We start from the raw sequence: 24,346 nt of genomic DNA on the forward strand, positions 1-24,346 counted from the left end.
CATGTAAAATCTCACCTTCGTCCATGAGGTCCGCAAACTCTCTGCTGAACTGCGGAGTAGGGTCCCTGTCAAGAGCACGATAGGCCTCTGAGTCACCAAGTTGCCTCTGGGCCTCCGAGATGTAGTAATCCCTGTCGAGCACGACTGTTGCGCCCCCTTGTCAGCTTTCCTGATGAGGATAAGATCATTATCAGCAAGTGATTTCAAAGCTGCCCTTTGTTCTACTGTTAAATTATCCCGTTGGAATCCCCTAGTTCCTATGCCCTTAGCAAGGAGCGAAAGATCTCTTTCAATGCCCTTTTGGAAAATATCTATGTATTGCCCTCTCATATGTGAGGGGTAAAACATTGATTTCTTTTTGAAACCTGAATTTGTGCTACCCAGGAAATCTATGGGATCGTCAATTGTATTGTTTTCATTGAAGAGATCCATTAGGTCCTGCTGTTGGCACTGTTCCTGGAAACCTAAGGGTATTGGGACAACATGATTAACATCAAAAATAGGTAACGTCACATTTTGATTACTGCTTCGAGAGGAAAAAAATCGTTTAAGAGTTAACTTTCGAGTGAATTTAAACACATCCACCATAGTTGAGAACAGGTTAAATTGTGTACTGGGTGCAAAGGATAGTCCAAGATGTAAAATGGACAGCTCCGATTGTGTAAGTTCATATTTGGAGATATTTATTACATTACTATTCTCAATGTCTAGGTTTTCAATCTCTTTGATGGCATCCCACTGTACGTTTTTTCTCCTGCCTCTTCTTGTCTTTCCCCGTTTTTTGAGGGCTTTTGACTGGCCGGTCTGCTTGGATAAGTCCTCTCACTGGATCCCGCCTTTTCATCCCCAGATGATGGGTAGAAATCACTCTCCGAAAATGAGAAAGAGACAGCATGTGGTGTTAATTCACTATCTTTGGTCCCCTTGAGGATGGATTTAGTGCCCCCACCTTCTTTGTTTGTTTTCTTAGCTTTGGGTTTACCCTTAATTCTGGAGGGTAATTTTTGCCAGATATAAATCTGGTGCGCCTCATAATCAGCCTTGTCTCGCTTAAATTTAGTTTGTTTATTTAACATAATGGTTTTTTCTTGCTTATTGAGCTTACTAGCTGTTTTCAAATCTAGCTCCTTAAAATTCTCCACGTGAGAAAAGGCTTTCAACTTTTCTGCAATTCTGCTATTTGTTTGGACACTAATTCAATTTCTTCTGATTTGTGTCTTATGATAAGGTCCATTAGTTTAAAGGAGCAGTCATTGAGAATGCGGCACCACTGTTGTTCAAATTCCCCATTCACAAAGCCAAAAGAAGGTTTTTTGGTATGGCGCAAACCTCTGGGAATACGTTTAACACGATTATAATTTTCCATGGTGGTTATTTCCCACCATATTCTTTGTCGTTGCAAAAAACACTTCTCCAGCCTTGTGAAATGTATCTTGAGGTCTGCAGTGTCCTCACAAAGGAGTTCAGTATTATTGCTAAAAATAGCCTCCGCTCTGTGTGTGCGATTGGCAGTGTTGCAGCAGCTAAATAAAAATTCTGAATCTTGCTCAGGTTCAGTATCCATGTTGGTGTAGCCCTTTAAGTGTGTGTGTATAACCCACGTGTAAGAAATACACTGGGTTGGACTCCCAATCTTGATCAAACAATATGAACAGGGAATGGTATTAAAAGATCCACAGGAAAACAATGTGATGCTGAAGAACACGAGCTGCTGACAGAATTAGTAATCCAATGTCCAAAAAGTCTGTCTTGCGCTTCTGTGTGTGCAGCAAAATCACCTTAGGTGTCTCAGTCAATGGAGCTGTGTGTGAGGGAGCTTTGCATGGCCACAGTGTTTTGACCGGTGCAGGGGGAAATTGATTCTTACCTCAGCTGCATCTCCGGTCTGGGGCCAGCTCACCTCGTGTGCTCCTGCGTGCTGCCGTCTAGAATTGCCAGGAAAGAAGAGAGACTTCGGCGCAACTGCGCATGACTGATTCAATGAGACTCCCGGATGATTTTCAACCAACTTTATTGATACAACACACAAGGGCTACACCGCGATCTCCCCCTCTACGCGTTTCACCCTCTAGGATAGGGCTTCGTCTTGGAGTGGGGAGAGGCGGTGACTGCCTGACATTTAAACTCTAAAAAGCCCGCGAAAACGGACTACAATATTAACCCCTTCATTGACTTTGCCTATTTTAGTACTACTCGGATATAACAATCCTACAGTATATGCAACAATCACTGAAATATAGTGTCTATTAAGCATACATTGAATACTATACTCATATTGAGCTCAAGCTGTGTAATGAAGGTATATGAATTAAAATCTACTGACTACGCTACAAAAAGTCTTATTGGGTCCTTAGGTCAATGTTACATATCAAAATGCAGCCACAAACCTATTATAATGTCTAAAGGCATGTGTTATATTACAAACCGCATAATTACACATAATTCACTATAAAGGTTAATTGTTGCTGCTAACAGTGGATGATTATCACTAAGGGGACCAATAAAGGAAAAAAGAGGGAAAGTGAGGAAAACCAGGGCAATGGGGTGGGGGGGGAGGGCTGGGAAAGTGCGGGGAATGGGATAGGTGAGGTACAGATGATGAAGCAACTATGCTCAAATATTGATGAGGAAAGATACAGCCTCGCCAAGTACTGCAGACAAAATTTGATGACCAGCAGGATAGTAGATCATGTATAGCGAGCATGGCTCATCTGTACAAAGCAATATCTACTAATGTAGTTAACTAGAGATGGACAGTCCTTCCAAGTCTTGGTACCATGTTTCCGTTGGAGTCTTGTTGGCATATTTAGCACATATGTATCACTTATTTTTTTTTATTCTCTACGTGGGGACCGAAACGTTGTAATTATGTAATTAAAAGTGAATAACTTTATTCACAAGTCTACTGGAGAGCTGGATTTCTATTTTTAATTGTATGTTATATCAACAAGATGTCTGGACAGACGTTCACTCGTCTCAGGATGAACTGATTTCTACTTGAAATTGTGTGTGCTCCTTTTTTCTATGTGAACAGTTATACTGACATTGTGAATACCATGGAACATTTAAATAATTTTCACTGCGACGTAGATGTCAAAGTAAATCTACAGGTTGCTGTTGTACAGTTTGTGAAGTAGAGAAAAAAGTGTGCTTCCATTAAAAAAAAGTGTATCCTAATCAACAAATTATTTGTGTATAAGCTAAATGTATACACTAAGATGTGTATACACTGAGATGTGTATTGCACAAATATAAAAAGTATATACAAAAGTGTTACAACTTATATTATATCAATTATGTGATAATATGTGAAAGTGCATAAACATAAAATATCAAATGTAATTATAGAAAATTCAAGAATTGTTCAATCATAAATAAAAAAAAGATCAACAACATAATCCTGATAGCTGTAGTCCTGCCCTTTTCTTATATTCCTATAATAATCCTCCTTAGATGTAGTTATTCAGTTTGAATCAGCCTCTCTGCCAGCTGCATATGCAGCTCTCAAACGGAGGGATCCCAATCCTCACTAGATAGAAGCAATGTACTGTAAATGAAAGAAAAGCCATAGCATAATACTGTTTAATAGTACAAAATCAATACAAACACAGTTAAGTGTTACACTCACTAATTTCTAATTGTTAAAAAAAGTATACACACTTTTAAGGGAAGTGTGGGGCCCTTAAGCATGCATCCTTGTAGCTCCTAACCACTCTCCCAGACCCTATCTGCTCCCAACTGCTGTTACTTCGGTACTTCTTGGAGGAGAACAGTGGATTTTCAATTAGCATGGGGGATTACTGAGCTGGTTGAGTCTTTTCTTTACTGGATACACAGTTTGCAAAGTTCAATCATACACATTTTGTGACAGTGTCACTTCATCAGGGAGAATATATGATCACCAGGATCCGAGTCTTTTATAATTGGCCCAATCGTTCAAGTACAGGAAATGACAGACCTGTAAGCCCGACTTCAATAGTAGGGAAACTACTTGAAGGTTTAATACGGGATAATATTCAGGAATACCTAATGGAAAATAAAATTATTACTAATAGTCAGCATGGATTTATGAAGGATAGATCTTGCCAAACTAACCTTATTTGTTTCTTTGAGGAGGTAAGTAGGAATTTAGACCAGGGTAATGCAGTTGATGTGGTCTACTTAGATTTTGCATAGGCTTTTGATACGGTTTCACACAAGAGGTTGGTGTAGAAAATAAAGAAAATTGGAATCAGTAATAATATATGCACCTGGATTGAAAACTGGTTGAAGGACAGACAACAGAGGGTTGTCATAAATGGAACTTTTTCAGGTTGGGCTAAAGTCGTGAGTGGAGTACCTCAGGGATCGGTGCTGGGACCCCTGCTTTTTAACTTGTTTATTAATGACCTTGAGGTTGGCATCGAGAGCAAAGTCTCCATCTTTGCTGATGATACTAAATTGTGTAAGGTAATAGAATCAGAGCAGGATGTAATTTCTCTTCAGAAGGACTTGGAGAGACTGGAAACGTGGGCAGGTAAATGGCAGATGAGGTTTAATACAGATAAATGTAAGGTTATGCATTTGGGATGCAAGAATAAAAAGGCGACTTACAAATTAAATGGGGATAAATTGGGGGAATCCTTGATGGAGAATGATTTAGGAGTGCTTGTAGACAGCAGGCTTAGCAATAGTGCCCAATGTCATGCAGTAGCTGCAAAGGCAAACACGATATATCTTGCATCAAACGGGCAATGGATGGATGGGAAGTAAACATAATTATGCCCCTTTACAAAGCATTAGTAAGACCACACCTTGAATATGGAGTACAATTTTGGGCACCAATCCTAAGAAAATACATTATGGAACTAGAGAGAGTGCAGAGAAGAGCCACCAAATTAATAAAGGGGATGGACATTCTAACTTATGAGGAGAGGCTAGCTAAATTAGATTTATTTGCATTAGAAAAGAGGCGTCTAAGAGGGGATATGATAACTATATACAAATATATTCAGGGACAATACAAGGAGCTTTCAAAAGAACTATTCATCCCACGGGCAGTACAAAGGGCTTGGGGCCATCCCTTAAGGTTGGAGGAAAGGAAATTTCACCAGCAACAAAGGAAAGGGTTCTTTACAGTAAGGGCAGTTAAAATGTGGAATTCATTACCCATGGAGACTGTGATGGCAGATACAATTGATTTGTTCAAAAAAAGGTTGGACATCTTTTTAGATGGGAAAGGTATACAGGGATATACCAAATAAGTATACATGGGAAGGATGTTGATCCAGAGATTAATCCGATTGCCAATTCTTGGAGTCAGGTAGGAATTCTTTTTTCCCCTTAATGGGGTTTTTTTGTTTGCCTTCCTCTGGATCAATAAGTAAGTATAGATATAGGATAAAGTATCTGTTGTCTAAATTTAGCATAGGTTGAACTTGATGGACCTAAATCTTTTTTCAACCTCATCTACCATTTAACTATGTAACTATGTAACTATGTAACTATGTAAGTAACCAGAGCATATGTTACTCAGGGAATTGAACAGCTGTCACATACAAATAATTCTTACATAAGAGATCTTAGATCACAACTTTACCCCCACAAAATATGGACGATCTCCTATCCCAATACCTCTACAATATATATATATATATATATATATATATATATATATATATATATATATATATATATATATATTATATATATGCAAATATAGCTGTATGCTCATCTGCATGTCTTAGGCAGGTCTGCAACCCCGCCTTTCCCCATTATCACCCAGCATACAGCACTTCCACTGCAGCAAGGGATTCTGGGAAATGACATGCAAATGAGCACACAGTGTCACTTTTTGCCTCAATAACCATTTTTAACATGGTTCCCTATAGGCTTAAGCTTGCTGCATGGTCACAGCTTTGAGCACAGCCAGGGTTAAGGTGCATACCCAGAAAACCACCCACAGACAGCTGTTTCGACCTTGATGGGTCTCATCAGTGTGGGGTTGATTTTACTGGGAATGCAAGAGAGGCTATGGGATAGGCTAAACCATAATACAGAGTTAAGTTATGGTGAGTAAAAAAAGTGACAAAAAAGTGACAAATATATATATGTTGATGTGTAATAGATGCACTCACATGTTAACAGGGTAAAACAGGGATGTATTGGACTTAAACTGGACAATCTGCAGTTAGACATCAGGAATATGACATCAGGCCTCAGGATAGAATGGATATCCTTCACCCAATGGTGTTGAAAGGGTGTCCAGGATCACTTAAGTCTTATGGGTACATCAGATATGCTATCCAGTATATTATAAAGAGAGAAATAAAATAAACATAGTGCAAGTATTGCTTTTAATAATAATTGAAAAGAGTAGACATAAATTCTTAAACTCAGATGCTACAAGGAAAAATATAGGCATTGAGACCACTCCGGGTAACAGCGTGGACACCACTGCAGACCTCTGCCGATGCTCCGACACAAATTTCTCCTCCACAGTGGCAGATATTCTATGCTAACAGCACCAACCTCCACTGGAAGAAGGAGATCAGTAAACAGATGTTTAATTGGACACAGAGATAGTCATAGCAGTAGAAAAGTCCAGCCCTACTAGTTTAACAGTTAAAACGCTTCTGCAGGGGCATCAGTTTAAGTGCAATAAATACATGCCTGCTTTATCCAGTTAACCTGTGAATGCATCTATTACCTTCTGCCTAAGAACACTCACTGTTATAAAACTATTTACGGACTTTTAGCTTACTCATATGCAAATCATATGGTAATGAGCAGTTTAACTAACAACGGAGATCCTCATGTTAGTGCATGATAATAATGCAACCATATTTAAGACCTTCCAAAAGCTGGCTTTGTCTTTTTCCAGACCCTTCATTATTAGTGTGTTACTTCTACAAATAGCCCACAACAGAAAAGGGTTAAGTGCTACCCACATGAATCTACTGAGTATAGGACTAAAATATATATGGTGGAACGTATTATTGGCTGAATCACATCTGCAAATGCATTTGAAATAGTATTTTTTCATGGAATAAACTATATTATGTTTTTAATGATTAAAGGGAATGTAGGATAGGTTTGTGCGGCCTACTATTGTATGTAATATTGAGTGTATTAAGTATAAATGTCCAATATACTTTAAAACGAGAGGTACAGTAACTCTCAATGTATTGTTTCCTTGTATAACTTAAAAAAAAATAAAATAAAAAAATGAATCTGCATATGAGATCAAGAATTTTCCAGAAACAGAAGCAGACAAAATAAAGTGTAATGTGTATAAAAAATTTAAAATATATTCTTAACAATATATTTTAAAAAGAATATATACAAACAGCATCATTAATAAATACAAATATTTACATTCCGGGCTTATTTTCTAGTGGTGCGCCGCATGACTCACTGGGCCCATGGTTGCATGGTCTGCCACATCCCCACATGTGCACTCGCAGTGGCGATGGTGTGGGCATGTCAATGTATGGTGGAGGAGGTTGAACTTCCACCACTAAGGAAATCCCTGATGAGGACAGGGACTCCATTGAGGCACGGGTGTGGTTACCAATGAGGGGGCACGGATGGCCTCCAGGCCTAATGTAGCTATATTGCCCAAGTGAGGCCATTTATTGACGAGGCACTCTGCGCCATGCTGTTTAGAACAGCACTGGTGTGCTGGCGCATGGTGTATATCATTACAATTTGGTGGCTCAGGGCTGCTTGGTCCTAGTGCTGAGCTGCTTGGTCCTGGTGCTGAGTTACTTGGCCCTGGCACTGAGCTGCTTGCTCCATGCACTAAGAGCTGATCTCCTTCTGCCATGCTAAGGCCTCAATAAGTGCCAGCTGGGTCTCCATGCTCCTTAAGCTGAATCACTGCATCTTCAGTATCTTTATCTGGTGTACCATAAAAGTGCATTTAAGACAGAGGTGTGTGCCTGGTTTCCACTGGAGATGTGTCTGGTGCAGATGACACTTATCATCTGAGATCTGACTCCAAAAGACTGTTCGTGCTCCCAAGGTTCAGCAAAGTGTTCGGTCGCTCCTCCTTCTCTTACCATGCACCCTAAAATTAGAACAATCTACCAGAGACTCTCACATCTACCACCAGTCTAAGTTCTTTCAAAGCTAAAGTTGTCTCAAATTTTAATCTGGTCTGTAACTGTTGCATTCGCCTATAATATATATTATCTTTAACTGTGCATGCAATGTCTTGTATATAATGTATACCCTGTTCACATATGTAACTATGTATTTGTAAACATTGTGACAAACGCCCCTCTTTTGTAGCGCTGACGTCTGTCTGGGTTCTTCCCGACACAGTCTTCTAGGGTTAATTATACAACAAACAGGATCATGCAAAGTATTATATTGCTTAACTCAGGCTTCTGCCTGCTTTATTTTCATCCAAGTAAGGGACTGCAGCTTTAACATGTGTAGGGAAGAGGCACTCAGATATTTTCATTCAGTGGTTCACTTATATCAGTGTCATAGCACTTCACACAGTGTCACTTTTAAGAAATAAAAACCAAATCATATAAAGAAATCCTATCCCTTTCAGGGAACTAACTACACATCAGAATCAGCCTCTAACTGCGAACTAACTGGGCCAACTAACCTGGTTCCCCAGCTTAAAACAATGCCCTCTCATTTAGGGTCACTAGATACAGCACAGTCTTTTAGCAACAGCAATAAACATTTGTTTTGTCTTATCTGTTCATGGTGGGAACACGGTCCCAAGTGTCCAGGCAAATCCTCTGGTACTGTGATACTTGGAGGTGCCGTCCACCCCGAAACTGGAAACAGGGGAGCAGCGATACCCCCAGCCTCCAGGCTCTAAGGAGAGAGAGTGAAATGCAAAACCTCTCTGCTCTAAATACCTATGCATGTGATTAGAAGAGCAGGTGAGGGAGAACTAGAGCCATTGTAATCTGTGGTCTGGATTTTCCATCCAGCTGCCTGAGTTAATGGGAAGCTGTGGAACGGATCATTTTTAACTATTCCTGCACTTTCTGAACTAAAATGGGGCAGAAAGCTGCCTAACATCTTTGGACTATGTCACACCATGTATTATTTGTCACCATAACTCTATGCTCAGATTTACCAGAAAACGAGAGGTAACTCTCCTGGTAAAACATTTTTCTAAATAAATAAATAATAACCGCTGCTGGTGCAGCTGGTGCAGCTGGTGCAGCTGGGGTAGCAGCTGTGGGGGCAGTCAGAAGTGCAGCTGGGGAGTCAGGCACAGGTGTAGATGAAAGGGGGCAGCCACTGGTGCAGCTGGGGGCAACTACTGGTTGCAGCTTTAGCAGCATCTGGGACCTCTTCAGTGACCTCTGTGAGGAAGAGGGTCATAATAGCTGCCTCCACCAGGGGCTTGGCAGCATCGGACACAGGATGTCAAGCTGCCACTCTGTATACTGGTGAAGGAATGGTGCTCAAAAGTGCCTTGGTCCGTATATATTAAGTGGAAGGGAGCACTCACTGGGTAATGAATAATTGAATTATTGCAGTACTAAACCTACACTGGCGACACGTTTAATTTGAGTAGGGCTAGTACCGCAAGCCGGGACATGTCCCGGCTTGCTAGCCCCACTCCCTCGGCGTGCCGCGCGTCACCGACGCGCGGTCACGCGTCATCGGGAGCCTGCGCCACCTGCACACGCGTCCAGGGCTCCCCGAGGGAGCCCTGGTGTCCCGCGATGTGGGGGACGGCGGCAGGGTTTCCGGGGGACCCGGCGGACCCGGCGAGCGGAGGGAGAAAGCCCCGATCGGAGGGCGCTCCTCCGCGGCTTCGGCGCGCGCCCGGCATCCTCCGGCGCGCGCCAGGTTACTGCTGCGGCCGAGACCGGGCAAATGCTCAAATAAACTCGGCCGCAGCAGCATAGGGGGGCTCTAAGATTACCCTGAAGGTGGGGGTGGGTTGCCCAGAGACACCCTCCCCTTACCTCATTGGGTTGGCCCCAGGTAAATGTACTCAAGATACTTTTATCCCTCAGTGGCTCCCTTCCAAAGCATGCTGCTGTATCCAGGTAAAGAGTCCAAAATGCGAAGAGTGTGCAGCGCACAGCAATGAGTGAGGCAAGCAGGTCTGGCAAACGAAATCCTTTATTGAGAAGCCATAAAATAGAGGGCTGCAACACTTCTACACGTTTCGTGCTAGTGCACTTTATCAAGAAGTGCCATACACGGTATACCAAACATTTAAATACAGCTGACTGCCGTTTTTGGCGCCAAGACAATGACGTCAAAAATTTACATTGACCAATACACAGTGCTCTTCTAGCGCATGCGCCACACGACTGGATTCAGGAGGCGCCCCTGCCACATACCAAGTCAATCCACAGTCCCAGAGAGTCACGCCCATCAGGCGCTATGACAAAGCCCTGCCTGTAATAAGAGACACTCCCCCATCCCGTCGGCACGCACATGCGCAGACGAGCAGCGTTAGGAAGAAAAAGTTCAAACACCCCGTTCTTGCTCATACAAATGGATGGATGTTATAGAACACAATGATAGCTCCATCAGTGACACTATTTACGCGCACTCCCACATGATGCCATGGCAAATCGTGGAGGCAGCGATACAGAGTCATATACTGGTGGCCATAAGATCATGATTTGTTATACAAAAATGCATAAATGCAGAAAATACATGAATGTAAAAAACAGACGGGGAACTCATATAGGCAGTCAGTAACAAGATGTATAAAAAATACACATAATTAAACAATTTATTTAGCTATAAAAGCAATTATATGTATAAATAATATATTTTATATGATACCTGTATTCATTGTTATCACCTGTAAAGGTTCAAGATGGGAATAATCAAGTATATACTCTTATTGTATCAACTATGGTGTAAGAAATGTATTATTGCTAAATATCTCTAATGGGCAAATCCCCAGATTGTATTTTATGAATTATTGCTATAAAAGATTATCATGACCTCTGTTTCATCAAGGGGGTGCACATTTGTTTTTATACGGGTATAGGAATATACTTTTTAATTTGCTTTTTTAGCTAAATAAATTGTTTAATTATGTGTATTTTTTATACATCTTGTTACTGACTGCCTATAAAAGTTCCCCGTCTGTTTTTTTACATTCATGTGTTTTCTGCATCCCCTGACTTCACAAGACTTGGTTATCTCACTACCTTGGAGGTAGCTATGAGCCTTTACCCAGCGGCCCTCACTTTTAAAAAAACAATATGAACATACCCCTGATGAAGCATTGAGTATGTTCGAAACCGGTTGAGGTATTGTTGCTAGCCTTAACATATCTCCCGTCATCACGTCATATGTCGTCCCTTATCTATGGACTCCTTCCTTTTTGGATCTTCAGCTGAGCACATTTTTATTATTTTAAATGTAAGTTTCTGATACATTTTGTGTGTGTTTTAATATATGTATTTGGATACTCACCTCTGGTGCGCTGTGTGTCTTTCTTCTTGTCTTTGGAGATCCTGACGGGTCTCAACTTTGGTCTGCAAGGAGGTGTTTTTGTCTTCAAGATCCATTACCTGTTTCCTGGAGTGAGGGAGAGTCTGCGCGATAAGGATACTTATCTTTTTATATATGTAACAGTGTTTCCCCCCCTCTCTGGGAGATTTTGCCATTACACTGTGTGGTGTGGTGCATACCTGCTAGCTTACAGTAGAACTGAGTATCCTGCGGTGTTGTGGAGGAGAACAGGATAGGCTTCTGGGGTAGTAACTGATTCCTTCTCATGAAAAAAAGAGAAGGTGCTGAAAAAGCGCTTATAAATCTTAAATACTATAATAAATGTGCTCAAGTATAATCAATAGAACAAAGAACTTCAACCATATGAGTTAGGCAGCCGAGTAATACTGACTGAACAAAGTCAGAAAACAATACAGAAACAACAAATTCAAACCGCTGCCTTGAAAAATAAAGTCCAGTGAATGTCCAGATGAGATGGTAGGGTATAAACTCCTTTTAGGAAGATAAAGTCCGATTCATCTGGATCGACTTTGTGGCTCCATGGATACCGTGCCGTGATATGTGGGGTTAAACATAAAAATAAATCATAGTGTATACTGTAAAACTAAACAAACATACAAATAACACTGACTCACATCAATGACTAACACACAGAACTACAACAACATAAAACATATAACATAAAGAAACAAGGCTGTAATAACAATTAAACTGATTTATTCAAATGTAAATGAATATTAAATTCCATAAAATGGAGGAGATGACCGTTGTGGATGATCTGGTGGTTAAAACCAGAATCCTACTTACAACAGTGCAGATCAAAACAAGCCTGAATATACAACTGTGGCAAAGTCTCTCCCGTTGTTCTCTGTAGACAGCTGAAGTCTGCACACTCTTCACACTGCTGTCTGTGTGCTCCATGTCTGCTCTCAGGCTGCAGAAGCACACTCTGGGGAGAGGATTCACTCTTTGATGTACAGTTGGTTACAAACTTCAATGGCTGCTTGTCCATTTTGTCCATAATATATTCATTTACATTTTAATAAATTAGTTTAATTGTTATTATAGCCTTGTTTATTTATATTATATGTTTTATGTTGTTGTAGTTCTGTGTGTGTTAGTCAGTGATGTGAGTAATTGTTATATGTACTGTATGTTCAGTTTTACAGTATACACTATGATTTATTTTTGTATTTAACCCCACATATCACAGGACGGTATTCACGGAGCCATAAAGTCGATCCAGATGAATAGGACTTTATCTTCCGAAAAGGAGTTTATACCCCACCATCTCATCTGGACTTTATTTTTCAAGGCGTCGGTTTGTATTTGTTGTTTCTGATTCCTTCTCATGGTGACAGTGCCTCCATCTCTTGCAGGCCTCAGGGATGTGGGGAAAATCCCTGCACGAGAACTTACTTCCCCTCCCCCTGAAAGATTAAGGCAGGAAGATATCTTTGAACAGGATCACTTTATTTAGTACACTGGCAGATGGAACAGCATACGCAGCATACTTCACTTCTTGGGGCTTCACCCTCAGGATGTACCCTGGACCTCCACTCCAGGCCAAGGGGCCCTGAAGCAGTCCTTGCTCTTCCCTTACTCCATAGTAGAGTAAGGGGTATAGTCTCCCATCTACTCCCCTAGGGGAGGGAATACAGATTGGCAGAGCCCTGCACAATTGTTAGGGTAGACCAGCCTCTCTCAAGGAGGTAGAGGCATTGACTAAATTTAGCAGAGCTGCTCCTTAATTACAAGGGAAGTAGGTATAAGGTCTGAATCCATGATTGGACACACACAGGCGCCTTGTTCCACCGCCTCCCCTGTCACTCAAGAAGCTACTGTGAGTGGGAAAAAAATGATGATAACTCCTGGCAGGCCTGCTGTTACCAGGACTTACTGCCAGGGAGGGCACACTTAGTAGCCAAGGAAACCAGCCTGGCAACATATATATACATACACACAAACAAGGATGCTGCACACTTGTCTATTTTATTAGTACCAGTGTCCGATGTAAAAGACACAGGCCAATATTATTGCTAGCACTGTGTGGGAGCTCTTATCTCACTTATTGGCGGGTAGTAGTGTTGCATGACTGTTAAGGGTTAAACATTTGTGAGGTGCATGTGTATTTTGTAAATGATAATCAAGTTGCAGGAAAAGGCTGATGTCTGTCTGCTTGCTGTCTGTTATCCGGTCGCACTTTAACAGCCCAACAAGTATCTAGATCTCTCTTACTCTCTTCTCCTCATAGCACAGTTCTCTTTGTGTGCGGAACATGTGTTTCTCCTGCCTTTCTCTCACTTTCTCTCTCTTTGGCCAGCAGTCTCCTATAAGCCTCCTCTTTCTCTGTGAGTGTTAAACTATCTCTTAAGCCCCTGTCACTGTCACCTGGGCCGTCTCTCTGTGTGCCTCTCAGACTGGCACTCCCTATATCTGTGTCTGGTCTCAGACTCCCTCTGTCTCTCAACTGACAGTTTGTTTAAATGTTCTAGCTGATTTTCTTCTTATGCAATCCCATATCTCCTGTCATGTTTTGCAAGCCAGATCAGGGACAGTATCTCGTATTCCTTATCACACCATCTGGTAGGTGGAGCAGAATAATTCTGTATTGTACCCACTATACATATATTTGCAGCAGGGGCTACAAAGGTATGTAAAGATGTTTAAACTTTTTATGTGAATACATTATTTTGAATACTTGCCCCTATTTACATACGGTAGATACATAGTTACATAGAGGATGAGGTTGAAAAAAGACATGCATCCATCAAGTTCAACCTATGCTAAATTCAGGCAAAATATTCTTTATCCTATATCTATACTTACAGTATATCCAGAGGAAGCCAAACAAAAAACCCCAGTGACATATCATCCAATGATATCTCATAAGGGAAAAATACATTCCTTTCCGACTCCAAGAATTGGCAATCAGATTAGTCCCTGGATCAACATCCTTCTCATGTTTACTTATTTGGTTTATCTCTGTATACCTTTCCTCTCTAAAAAGATGTCCAACTTTTTTTTTTAACAAATCTATTGTATCTGCCATCACAGTCTCCTTGGGTAATGAATTCCACATTGTAATTGCCCTTACTGTAAAGAGCCCTTTCCTTTGTTGCTGGTGAAATCTCCTTTCCTCCAACCTTAAGGGATGACCCCGAGTCCTTTGTACTGTCCTTGGGATGAATAGTTCTTTTGAAAGGTCCTTGTACTGGTCCTTGAATATATTTGTATATTGTTATCATATCCCCTCTTAAACGCCTCTTTTCAAATGTAAATAAATTTAGCTAGCCTCTCCTCATAAGTTAGATTGTCCACCCCCTTTATTAATTTGGTGGCTCTTCTTTCTCTAGTTCCATAATGTCTTGTCCAAGGAGTGGTGCGCAAAATGTTACTCCATATTCAAGGTGTGGTCTTAATAATGCTTTATAAAGGGGCATAATTATGCTTACTTCTCTTCCATCCATTGCCCGTTTAATGCAAGTTAAGATCTTGTTTGCCTTTGCAGCTACTGCATGACTTTGGGCACTATTGCTAAGCCTGCTGTCTACCAGCACTCCTAAATCCTTCTCCATCAAGGATTCCCCCAATTTATCCTCATTTGTCGCCTGTTTATTCTTGCATCCCAAATGCATAACCTTACATTTATCTGTATTAAACCTCATCTACCATTTACCTGCCCAAGTTTCCAGTCTCTCTAAGTCCTTCTGGAGAGAAATTACACCCTGCTCTGATTCTATTACTTTACACAATTTAGTATCATCAGCAAAGATGGAGACTTTGCTGTCGATGTCAACCTCAAGGTCATTAATAAACAAGTTAAAAAGCAGGGGTCCCAGCACCGATCCCTGAGGTACTCCACTCACGACTTTAGCCCAACCTTAAAAAGTTCCATTTATGACAACCCTCTGTTGTCTATTCTTCAACCAGTTTTCAATCCAGGTGCATATATTTTTACTGAGTCCAATAATCTTTATTTTCTACACCAACCTTTTGTGTGGAACCGTATCAAAAGCCTTTGCAAAATCTAAGTAGACCACATCAACTGCATTACCCTGGTCTAAATTCTACTTACCTCCTCAAAGAAACAAATAAGGTTAGTTTGACATGATCTATCCTTCATAAATTCATGCTGACTATTACTAATAATTTTGTTTGCCATTAGGTATTCCTGAATATTATCCCGTATTATACCTTTAAGTAGCTTCATGACTATTGAAGTCAGGCTTACAGGTCTATAATTCCCCGGTTGTGATCTAGCTCCCTTTTAAAATATAGGCACCACATCTGCTTTACGCCAATCTTGTGGTATTGAGCCTGTGGAAACGGAGTCCTTGAATATTAAATATAATGGTTTGGCTATTACTGAGCTTAACTCCTTGAGAACTCTTGGATGTATGCCATCGGGGCCAGGTGCCTTATTTACATTAATTTTATCAAGCCACTGATGAACTTCTTCCTCAGTTAACAAATTGTTCATTAATATAGAGGTTGTGGCTTCCTCCTGCGGCACTACAATTGAAATGTATTCTTTCCTGGTAAACACAGAGGCAAAGAATTTGTTTAATACCACTAGAACATAGTGCACCTTGTCTTGTCTGTTCTATATTACCACCACTAGGTCACCTTTGTCCTATGAGGGACTGCTTCTTTAAATGGAATATATACCAAACAAAAAAGATATCTGACTATAATAAATTGATTCAATGTCAATACTGAAAGATTGAAAAGCGATGGTGATGCAAGAAAATGTGGGATGTGAGTAAAGAGAAATATAAATGAATAGGAAAGCATGTCATCTGGCGAAAGCGTTTATATGGTTGTACAGCAACACACCCAGTCAGATAAAGAAGAAAGCTGTGTTTTCAATATGAGCTGCTGTTGGCTGTTAGACAGACATAAATAATTTTCCTGGTCATGATGAAATATAATTATCCAAACCAATCTGCAATGCAAAAGCTAGAAGTCAAAGTGGATCGGCTTTAGTGCAGTTTCTGAACAAAAACATGCGTGACAACTTAGATTTTAACTAATACAAATGAATACATAAAAATGCATGACCTTACTGTAATAGGCTCTGAAAAAGGGTCCATGACAATGCAATGATACAAATATATCATATCATATTTTTAAATATCACTTGAAATTAACCTTTAAAGTCTCCTTATAACATACCTGGTATTTCATGGGCCCCTGCATAATAGAGGACCTCTTGAAATACCAGGTACTTCATGGAACAAATGCTTGTTTTCTAGGGAAGGATCAGGCTAACTGCTCCAGCAGATCCGTTTGTAAGGAATCCGGTTCTGATTTTGGTTATAGCCTTGCAGAACTGTGCAGTTTCTAATTACTCCCTCTGGCAATCTATAAGCACCTGTGCTAGCTATCTCTGCTGCCCTAGCTGGTGCTCCGTCATTGGATGAATTCTCACACACCTCCCTCCTGTGATTGGCTCACTGCCCTTTATATGTTGGGCTTTTTCACTGATTCAGTGCCGAGCATAATCCTTCTCTAGACGTTACTGTGTTCAGCCACAAGCCTCCGGCCTAGTCTCATTTGTGCATTAATATCTGTAGTTTTCATTTTTAGTTCCTGAGTATCCAGAGGCCTGCTGTTACTCTACATGGAGGCCTGTCTTCCCATTTCCCCAAAGGCCTGTGGCTACTCTCCACGCAGAGGCCTGAGTTCCTGTGTTCCTGAGGTCTGCTGCTACACTCCATGCAGAGGTCTGTCCCGGACTCCTGTGCTGAAGCATTTGTTTGCCAACACTGGTTCCTGGTACCTGCTGCATTCTCTCCTAGCAGAGGTTACCTTTCGTTTCCAGAGGCCTGCCGCTACTTTCCACGCAAAGGTCTGTTTTGGACCCCTGTGCTGAAGCGCTGGTTTTCCCCGGCACTGCCCTGCGGTGTTCGTCGGCCAGCCTGCTGTCTTCTCCTACAGACACCGGTGTCATGGGCCGAAGCCTCCCCTTGTGCAGAGGTCACTCCCGCGCTCAAGCTCCTACGCTGAAGCGGGGAGCTCCTGTCTACCCGTTGCCGAACTCCTGCTTGAATAACGACGATGCTGCCTTCTCCAATCCTGACCCTGCTATGTACGACTATGGATTTCGCACTCCGGATCAGTCTGCGTGGACTAAGGTCGGTGAATATATAACCCTACTTCAGCCCCGCGGTCCGGTCTCGGTTTGAGGCGAGCACAACCGTAACACCGTTAGCCCGATGGGCACAAAAGTGGAGGCTCCTCTACCTCTGTTTCTGTCAGCTGGATGGGTCAGTGGTGGTCATGTGATTGCTCCTGGAGATCCATTGCTACTCTGGTGCTGCCAAACCTCTGGCACTGAAAAGTTGATACAGATGCAGGGGCCATTAATCGAACATTTCACGCGTTGTATACCCCGTAATACCCATGTTATGGCGCGTGATTTTTTCCAACCGTACCACCTTAAGACGTGAGTGCAGAAACTGGCATTTTAGTGTTCTGGTTTTTAAACACCTGAAATTGACACAGTAGCACAGTACTGCACACATTACAATTCATCTCTGCCACGGATACACGAAGAATTGCACCCAAAGAAACAGAATCCATGAAATTCAAACAAAGCAACTGCAATAAACACGTGTGCCTGGTGTGATTGGCCGCGTGAATGCCGCGTGGAATACAGCCGGGCACACGAAAACGGCTCCGTGAAATATTCTAATAACTGCTGCTGCATCTGTATATTGCAGAGGCATGATTACATATTTCCAAATATGTCACATTTTCTTATTAGAAATCAGAAGCCTAAACTTAAAAAATAGCAAGATATGTTGATCCAGTCCAGTTTTTTTTATGATTCTGTTTGATTATAAGAGCAATCCCAGAATGCTTTGAATAGTTTAGAAACACAACCACATTTAAACTCTTCCTAATTTTCTGTCTCTTTTATTTTGAAAAGAGTGATAGGGGAGCCCCTGCTGAAGCCACAGTGAAGTTAGGCTGTGAACGGTGCTATGGGTATATATACAGTGATAGACGATAGAGGGAGAAAACCCAATGTAGCACTCAGGTTCACCCTCTGGTGATTAGTGAATGAATTAAAACATAAACTTTATTAATAACAACAAATAAAATAATGGGTGTTAAAATTACGTACTGCAGGTAGATAGATCAATAGTACTGATAGCCGTATAGGCTCAGGATCAAACGTAGTTGTGTGTGCTTGGTATATCCAATTCACACACATATGACGAAACAACACAGAAATCCTAGTGTGGACCTGTGCATTAAAACGAATACTATAGGGTGTGTTCAGGTAGATACTTAACCTGCTGGTCACATAATGGCAGTGTCTGCATAAACCAGGGTTGAGATAGGTGATGTGACTAGTAGTGACTGATATATATAAGAAACAAATATACTATATGTACCAGTGAAGTATATATCAGCTTATTACTCCTCCCATAAATAATGGTGTGCCTTGCACGGTGTCAGAGTGACCTAAGGTAACCTATTCTGCAGGAGTGTGATGTCCTATATAAACCTATATACTGCTGCGGCCAAGTTTATTCGAGCATTTGCCCGTTCTTGGCCGCAGCAGTAGCCTGGCGCGCGCCCGAGGGTGACGGGCGCGCGCCGAAGCAGCGGAAGAGCGCCCTCCGATCGGGGCGCTCTCCCTACCGCTGCCGGGTCCGCCGGGTCCCCCGGAACCCCCTGCCGCCGTCCCGCGATCGCGGGACACCAGGGCTCCCTCGGGGAGCCCTGGACGCGCGTGCAGGGGGCGCAGGCTCCCGAAGACGCGTGACCGCGCGTCTATGACGCGCGGCACGCCGAGGGGCGGCCACTAGCAAGCCGGGAAATCTCCCGGCTTGCGGTACCGGCCACACTTTAATAAAGTGTGTCGGTAGTGTAACACTAGTCAGAGATGGTAAGTCTGACACTAGGTTGCAGAGAAGGAAAGTGAAGCCTGATCCGAAGGACGCTGACACCTAAGAGCATACAGTGATCATGATATGCTCCAGAGGAGTTTTATTAGCTGCGTGGTGCACAGAGAAAGTTTAACCATGGGGCTGCTGTTCAATACATCCATACACACTAGCGCAGCCCCCAGGAACCGTGCTATATGTTGCTACTAATTCAGAACACTGTCCCCATAGAGATTCCAAGTTAAGAGGCTTGTAGTGTCCGTCGGCGCACTTTTAGCCTGTGTAGTGTAGCAGGAGCAGACTGCCGCATAGACTCGCGGTCTGAAACATGAATGCGGGGGCAATCCCTAGTCTGCGTGTGCACGTGGGAGAAGGAGCCGACATGCGCGTTTCGCGAGAGGCTTTCTCAAGGCGAAATAGTAAGTAGCAACATATAGCACGGTTCCTGGGGGCTGCGCCAGTGTGTATGGATGTATAGAACAGCAGCCCCGTGGTTAAACTTTCTCTGTGCACCACGCAGCTAATAAAACTCCTCTGGAGCATATCATGATCACTGTATGATCTTAGGTGTCAGCGTCCTTCGGATAAGGCTTCACTTACCGTCTCTGCAACCTAGTGTCAGACTTACCATCTCTGACTAGTGTTATATAGGTTTATATAGGACATCACACTCCTGCAGAATAGGTTACCTTAGGTCACTCTGACACCGTGCAAGGCGCACCATTATTTATGGGAGTAGTAATAAGCTGATATATACTTCACTGGTACATATAGTATATTTGTTTCTTATATATATCAGTCACATCACCTATCTCAACCCTGGTTTATGCAGACACTGCCATTATGTGACCAGCAGTTTAAGTATCTACCTGAACACACCCTATAGTATTCGTTTTAATGCACAGGTCCACACTAGGATTTCTGTGTTGTTTCGTCATATGTGTGTGAATTGGATATACCAAGCACACACAACTACGTTTGATCCTGAGCCTATACGGCTATCAGTACTATTGATCTATCTACCTGCAGTACGTCATTTTAACACCCATTATTTTATTTGTTGTTATTAATAAAGTTTATGTTTTAATTCATTCACTAATCACCAGAGGGTGAACCTGAGTGCTACATTGGGTTCTCTCCCTCTATCGTCTATCTTTTATTTTGAATCCCACTGATTTTTTTAGCATCTTTACTTTACTTCTGTCTAACATTAAAGGAAATTTTTTCGCTCTAGAATCTCCACATTTTAATTATTTTGGCCCTTAGAGATTGAAATGTATTTCAGCCTATCTTGTTGATGTATCTGTTGCCATGACAACGCTGAGTCACATGTCACTGTGATGTCAAGATGCCACTATGCTTTTGAGCATGTCCGCCCGAGTCTACGGGTGGCAAAAATGTGTCTGCCCCTTCCTGTGTAGGAGGGGGAACTTAACTTTGAGTTATCCAGTAGTTTAAGTGTAACGGTTTTACGGGCCCCCACCCAATCTCACATTGGCCCCTGTGGTCTACTGGCCCCATTACATCTCTGTATGTCGTGTGGTGCACCTGCTGGCTTACAAGACTCCTGAGTCTCCCGCTTGGTTGGTATGGGGATATCAGCATGACAGGCATCTGAGGTAGTGTGATCAGAGTCTTACTCACATCCAATGCAGTGCCTCCACCTCATCAGGATCTCTGTGGCTGAAGGGGGATGTGTCTGATGAGGACCTCCTCTGTGGTGCCTCCTTCTGTGTAATGACTCCACACATACACAGCAAGGGTCTTGTAAAACTGTGCATCTTTGTTAGCATCTTAAGGCAGACTGCCCCTCACAGCGGTCAGTCTAGCCGCTCATTTCCATGTAGTTCATCCCTTTCAGAAGTTCCTTGCCTCTTCAAAAGAGTTGGGTCACCTCTCCCCTAAGGGAGATCACCATCTGTGTCAGATCCCTGAACACAGTGTAGGGTATGCTATCAATTGAATCTGACTGCCTAACTGCTGCAGACACTCATTAACCTTGCACTCTGTAGAACCACTGATTAACCATCTCTCCAACACACACTAACTTTTGGCAGTGCTGTGTTTTATATAGACTCAGAAAACAGCCACACCTCTTGTGTCACTAACAGTGGACACAGAGCATGTTACCACTCCCCTTGTGTACATATGACACCTCACCAGGGTGTGTGGGAAAACCTCCATGACTGATGCTGGCAATCCTGCATACTTACCAGGTTTACTGCCAGCATGAGAAAGAACTGTATACCATTTTTATACATGGCTACATAAGGTTTGGTGATTTTGAGGTAAGTGTATAATAAGCATCAAACTAAGATTTCAAGTCCTTAAAGCTGCAATCTTGACATACAGTCATGTGAAAAAGAAAGTACACCCTCTTTGAGTTATAAGGTTTTATATATCAGGACATAATAACAATCATCTGTTCCTCAGCAGGTCTTAAAAATGAGGTAAATACAACCTCAGATGAACAACAAACCATGACATATTACAACGTGTCATGATTTATTTACCAAAAATAAAGCCAAAATGGAATAGCCATTTGTGAAAAACTAAGTACAACTTATGATTCAATAGCTTGTAGAACCACCCTTAGCAGAAATAACTTCAAGTAATCGTTTTCTGTATGACTTTATCGGTCTCTCACATCGTTGTGGAGGAATTTTAGCCCACTCTTCTTTACAACATTGCTTCAGTTCATTGAGGTTTGCGGGCATTTGTTTATGCACAGCTCTCTTAAGGTCCCGCCACAGCATTTCAATCGGGTTGAGGTCTGGACTTTGACTGGGGCATTGCAACACCTTGATTCTTTTCTTTTTCTGCCATTCTGTTGTAGATTTGATAGTGTGCTTGGGATCATTTTCATGTTGCATGATCCAATTTCGGCCAAGCTTTAGCTGTCTGACAGATGGCCTCACATTTGACTATAGAATACTTTGGTATACAGAGGAGTTCGTGGTCGACTCAATGACTGCAAGGTTTCCAGGTCCTATGGCTGCAAAACAAGCCCAAATCATCACCTCTTTACCACCGTGCTTGACAGTTGGTATTAGGTGTTTGTGCTAATATGCTGTGTTCGGTTTTCGCCAAACGTGGCGCTGTGCATTATGGCCAAACATCTCCACTTTGATCTCGTCTATCCAAAGGACATTGTTCCAGAAGTCTTGTGGTTTGTTCAGATGCAACTTTGCAAACCTAAGCCGTGCTGCCATGTTCTTTTTAGAGAGAAGAGGCTTTCTCCTGGCAACCCTTCCAAACAAACCCTACTTGTTCTGTCTTTTTCTAATTGTACTGTCATGAACCTTAACATTTAATATGCTAACTAAGGCCTGTAGAGTCTGCGATGTAACTCTTGGGTTTTTTGCAATTTCTCTGAGCATTGCACGGTCTGACCTTGGGGTGAATTTGCTGGGATATCCACTCCTGGGAAGATTGGCAACTGTCTTGAATGTTTTCCACTTTTGAATAATCTTTCTCACTGTAGAATTATGGTCTTTAAATTGTTTGGAAATGGCCTTATAAGCCTTCCCAGATTGATGGGCAGCAACAATCGCTTCTCTAAGATCCTTGCTTATGTCTTTCCTCCTTGGCATTGTGTTAACACACACCTGAATGCTCCAGACCAGCAAACTACTAAAACTCTGGATTTATAGAGGTGGTCACACTTGCTGATGATCAATTAATCAAGGGCATTTGATTAGCAGCACCTGTCTGCTACTTAGCATCTTAATTCAAATAGAAGCAATAAGGGTGTACTTAGTTTTTCAGACATAGCTTCTCCATTTTTGCTTTATTTTTGTTAAATAAATCATGACACAGTGAATTTGTCATGTGTTGTTGTTCATCTGAGGTTTTATTTACCTAATTTTTAGACCTGCTAAGGAACAGATGATTGTTATTATGTCCTGATATGAAAACCATGGAATTCAAAGAGGGTTTACTTACTTTTTCACATGACTGTATAGTCTGAACACCCACAATAAATGTTGATAATGATGCATACAGTTTGGGGCTGTGAAATACCTGGCCTGAAACTAGCATTTAATTTTGTCATAACCAGTTTATAAAAAGTGTCTAAATACAAACTGTCAGGGTCTGTAGGCAAGAAACGCAGATGGCCAGATCAAAAAACTCTGTTACCTCAGGGCTTAAAAACAGGGCTTACCTAAAACAATAAGGGACAGTATGGGCCCAAGGTTAGAGCATATCATCACAGCTAATTATATATACTTATAGCCATTTTTTATCTTATTAGCATAGACTTAACAACACGTTAAGTCACTAAATGGAGCTTTGGGGATCAGGCCTTTAGATGCACCATGTTTGTACAGATTAGGAGGGACTCCGCCAATCCTGGGTATGCAATTCTTATTCCTCAAATTTGAATGGGCCAGAATGTCCTATGGCATTGCACTGCTTAGTTATATGGCCCATAATCCAAAACACCTGCCAGGTTTGTTCATCAAAATAGTGGCAAATAATATTAATAGGAAAAAAGACAAATCTTTTAAGGAGACTAAACATTGGAGGCTATTTACCTAGAATTTCTTTTAGTAGTAGCACTTACAATGCAATACATGTTTCATAATATAAAGGTAATGCAAACTTCTATCAGCCATATTTGTCCTGGAGGAAAGAAGATTTGATGAGCGTTTTGATAGCTTTTAGAGATCTAACATTAGCACTTTTGGTAGATGGAGTTATAGTGTATAGTGTAAAGAAACATAGTTAGATGAAGGAGTTGAAACGTAAACCCTCATTTAGTCCTTGTGGAGATGAAGTTCCCAAATTATAGATCCACCTTGCCTCCCGGCGCAAAAGTAATTGATCCCAGTCACCCCCTCTAATGCCCAGAATGGGATGGTCAAAACCAAGAAATTTAAGAACATTATGATCTCCATTATGATGCTCATGTACGTGGCGTGCGACTGGTTTATCAAGTTTATTTCTGATATCTCCCAGCTGTTCTAAAATCCGCTTTTTGAATTGCC

The sequence above is a fragment of the Ascaphus truei genome, chromosome 4, assembly GCF_040206685.1.
Source record: "Ascaphus truei isolate aAscTru1 chromosome 4, aAscTru1.hap1, whole genome shotgun sequence".
NCBI lineage: Eukaryota > Metazoa > Chordata > Amphibia > Anura > Ascaphidae > Ascaphus > Ascaphus truei.